Below are 4,960 nucleotides of genomic sequence, written 5' to 3' on the forward strand. Positions count from 1 at the left end.
AAATTTAGAATTGGGGTTTTTTCTGATTTTAGTATCATTTTAATAAAAATTATTTAAAAATAATTTTGACGGAACTTTTTTTTCTCAAATTGATCCATTTTAAAAAATATTAATTTATTCAGTATTTATTAAATCAAAAATACTAATTTATTTATGTATAGCATCTTTGTACCAATTTTTTTTTTTTTAAAGGTGCGAAAAAAGTAAGTTTTGTCCAATTTCAAAATCGCTCCCTTAAAGTCAACTCCTCTCTCTCTCTCTCTCTCTCTCTCTCCAGCGTCATCTTCTTCTTCCACTTCACTCTCCCTCTCACTCTCTTTGTGGATCAATTAGGCCATGAAATATCGACTTTGGAGCTTTTGAAAAGTAAGGAATTTTGCAAGTTCCTTGCTTTTGTTTGGTTTCTTTTTATTCATTCTTTGTATGGGCAACAGATTGGGGAAGCTCACCACCTACTTCAACAACAGCATCGGGGAGTCTTGCAGCGGTTGGACTTTCCTTGTTGGGGATGTGGCTCATATTTTGAGTGGAACACATGCACCGGGAAAAGTATCGTAAAGCAAGGAACAAGAGAGAGGTTTGCAGGATGGCAGGTTTGAGGGTAAGCCGTCAACGGTTTGGGTGTAACTGTCAACAGTTTCAGGTAGTGCTACAGGGTATTCTTCTCGGGTGTGCACATGCACACAAAGTGATTTTGACTATTCTTCTCTGATCGAATGAATCATGAGTATGATTCCCCACTATGCGAATCCATGTATGTATGCAAAAAAATTGCATTAGAAAGTAAGGGCAACTCAATGAAATTTCCTTAGTAAAGGGCTAGAAACACTTGTTCAAACTTTGGAAGCCGAGAAGTCAATAAAAAAATGAATGAACGACTTTAAACAAAGTTGGAGTGAAAACTGCTAGACCCTTCAGTTTTGAAGTAGTGAGAATCAATAATGATCAATCTTCAAGTGGAAAAACTTTAGGATGCTCAAAAAAATGTATAAGATTGTGAACTTCCTAAAGTTTTGCCTCAATCCAATGTGGATGAGATACTGAGTTGTCTATTGAAGTTGTTTACGTTGCTTTGAATTTGTGAGATGTAGCATCACTGTGTTTAAGAACTCAAGTTACCTGGCTGGTGTGCTTATGTGTGAGATATTTGTCTGATTGCAATATTATGCTCAATATCATTTCACTGTTTTGCTAAAAGACAAGTAAAATGCTAGTGGGCGTGTGATTGAGCAATAACATTGTAATTATTTTGCACGATAATTAATATCAATCACAGTTTTGCTCACTTGTAATTGATAAAATTAGGCTATAAAGAGAAAATATAGATTTAAATTAGGGTTTTAAGAAATAACTATGTTTTCCCTTTATTGTTTGTTCTTGGAGTTTGAACTGGTTATAAAATGCTTGGAGCTTGTGTGATCTTGAAACACAGTTTAATGCTTAATTTGCTAGTGCATTTTATTTTATTTCACTGTCCACAAATACAATTTACTATCTTTTTTTCTCTTCACATTAAAATGGTAGAAAAATAGTGAAATTGGAAATTGGAGCCCCTTGCAACATTTCAGGAAATTGGGGGCTTTTACAGTAATTCATGAAATTGGAGGCTTCCCCTATGCATGTGCCCTAACATATTGGAGAGAATTGAGAGAAGCATATTGTTGGAGTTGAACACATAGCGGAAGCACGCACAACTCAAACCAACCCAGAACACTCAGATTGATTTGAAACAATTAATGCAAACACACAATGATGAATATACAAATGAAACAAGCACAAAAATCACAATCATACACAACGTAATTGAAAAAAAAATAGCAAAGACACAAGATTTAGGGGGTTTGACAATTTTTCCTACATCCATGGGAGCAATGGCTGATTTTACACTATTCATATCAATCAAGCTTACATAAGGGTTGCAATAAGATGTATTTATACCAACCCTATGTGCACAAGAAACTCTAGGTCAAATCCCGGAGGAAAATCTCCTAAATCCCCGTAATCTACTGATCTACAATTTGAGTTTCCATATTTTCGCCAAACGAAATCGTCGACGATTTCAGCCAAACCATCAACGGTTTGAGATAGAGAGTAATTCCCTCGTATGCAGCTCGTGTAACCGTCAACGGTTTCAGGGTAACCGTTCAATGGTTTGCTTGCTGAAGCCAAACTATCACGCAAAATTGGCGACAGTTTCCTTGCTGCAAGCCTCTCCCTTTGTTCTTTGCATAATTATGCTTTCTCGGTACATGTATCCACCCAAATATGAACCACATCTCCAACAATATGCACCGTGGCAAATGTTCACCACTTAGGAGAAAAATAATTGAAATCATACCCGCTGCTCCACCCGAGACTATAGATTGGGCTTATCTTCCATTTTGGCACCTGAAGACGTTAATCAAGTCCAAGCAATGCTTGAACTTGTCCGTTGTGATAGGCTTTGTCAACATATCAGCTGCATTATCAGATGTGTGAACCCTCTTAAGCAGAAGTTCACCTAAAGCAATCAGTTCCCTGATCTTGCGAAACCGCACATCAATGTGCTTTGTCCTCACATAATACACATGGTTCTTTGTCAAGTAGATGACACTTTGACTATCACACTATAGTTAAACTCCACCTTGATGGACACCTAGCTCCTTGATCAATCCTGTGAACCACAACGCTTCCTTAGCAGCCTCAGCCACTGTCATGTACTCCGACTCAATAGTAGATAAGGCAACTAATGACTATACCATAGACCTCCAACAAATAGGTCCACCCACAAAGGTGAATATGTACCCTATGATAGACCTCTTGTCATCCAAGTCTCGTGTGTAGTCTACATCCACATACCTCACTACTAATGGATCACTCTATTGTTTACTGAACATGATATCATACCCGGTCATACCCCTCAAGTATTTGAGAATCCACTTGACAGCATCCCAATGCTATTGACCCGAGTTAAAAAAGAACTTGCTCACCATGCTGACCACCTGTGTCAGGTCCGGCCTTGTACATAATATGGAGTACATCAAACACCCCACTATACTAACATAGGGGACCTTCGAAATGTCACGAACCTCATCGTCCATCTTCGGGTACTGGGCGATTGACAGCCTGAAATGACTCGCCAACGGTGTGCTCACTAGTTTGGCATATGCCATGCTAAACCTCTCCAGCACCTTCTCCACATAGCCACCCTGAGATAACTATAGTCTCCCTCCAGCTCTATCCCTGCGAATCTCCATGCCAAGTATCCTCCTAGCTGTACCCAAGTCTTTCATGTCGAACTCTTTTCCCAATAAAGTTTTCAACCGATTCCCCTCGGTCATGTCTTTAGCAAAAATCAACATGTCATCTACATAAAGCAACTGAAATATGAGAGACCCATCATCAAGACTCCTTGCATAGACGCAATAATCATACTCACACTTCCTATAGCCAATACGGATCATATAGGCATCAAACTGTTTGTACCATTGCCTCGAAGATTGATTCAACCCGCAAAGTGACTTATTTAGTTTACAAACTAAGTGTTCATGTCTAGGTTGGCAAAACCCTTATGGCAATGTCATGTAAATCAACTCCTCTAAATCACCATGGAGGAACATTGTCTTTACGTCCATTTGCTCTAGATGCATATTGTATTGTGCCACCAATCTCAACACTACCCTGATGGAAGTGTGTCTGACTATAGAGGAGAAGATCTCGTCATAGTCAACACCCTTCCTCTACGAGTATCCCTTTGCTGCCAAGCGAGCCTTGTACTTCTCCCTTTCCTTTTCTGAAACTACTTGTTTCTTTATGTATACCCACTTGCATCCAATCACCCGTTTCTCAATTGGAAGCTCCACCAAGTCCCATGTCTGGTTCTTATGCAGTGATTCCATCTCCTCCACCATTGTGCTCATCCAACTAGCTTTCTCCTAACTGTGCACAGACTTCTAAAATGTAATAGGATCCCCACTACTAGTTACAAGGGCATAAGACACCAGATCATCAAAACCATACCTGGGGGGTGGCCTAACGATTATGTTTCTGTTTACAACTATACTGCACAATGGCTACTAGTCACCTGAGCTAGAACTCCCTCTGATTTGAACATCATCATCATCTCCACCTTGAGTTTCTAACTCTGCCTACTGATTTCTCTAGCTAGAACGCCCTACATTTTTTCTTGGAGTCCCCAACTCCACCTGAACCACATGCCTATTATTGTTGCAGTTTTCTAGCACCTATTTCTCTTCTTCTTCCTGAGTACATCTCAACATGGCTTTCTCATCGAAAACCACATCTCTGCTGATCACCACCTTGTTTGCCACTGGATCCCACAATTTGAACCCTTTCATACCATTCTGATACCCCCTAGAAAGATGCACTGTCTAGACTTCACCTTAAGCTTTGATATCTTCTTGTAAGGAATGCGTGCATAGGCTGGACACCCAAATACTCTCAACCCAGAGTAATCTACCCCGTTACATGTCCACACCTCCTCTGCAACTTTCCCATCCTATGATGCCCTTGGTGATATTTTAACCTAGAAACAAGTCATACTCACCGTCTCGACCTAAAAATCCAATGCAAGTCCAGCATTCAACCTGAAACACAGAGCCCTTTCAACTAGGGTTTGGTTCATCCTCTCTACCACACCATTTTTTCATGGTGTCCAATATATTGAAAAGTGTCTCCTTATACCATGCTACTCACAAAACTCTCTAAAACCTGAATTTTTGTACTCAGTACAGTTGTCTAACTTAAGGCACTTTATCTTTCTCCCAGTCTGGATCTTCACCTCAGCTTTCCACAATTTAAACTTGGCAAGCGTCTCAGACTTATGTCGCATGAAGTACACCCAGACCTTTCATGAGTAGTCATCAATGAAGCTTACGAAGTACACATGTCCCCCTTGAAATTCAAGGTGTTATCCCAAGAGGGGGGGTGAATTGGGTTTAAAAATTTCTTTTGGAGTTAT

Source organism: Malania oleifera, chromosome 13 (assembly GCF_029873635.1).
Source record: "Malania oleifera isolate guangnan ecotype guangnan chromosome 13, ASM2987363v1, whole genome shotgun sequence".
NCBI classification, from domain to species: Eukaryota; Viridiplantae; Streptophyta; class Magnoliopsida; order Santalales; family Ximeniaceae; genus Malania; species Malania oleifera.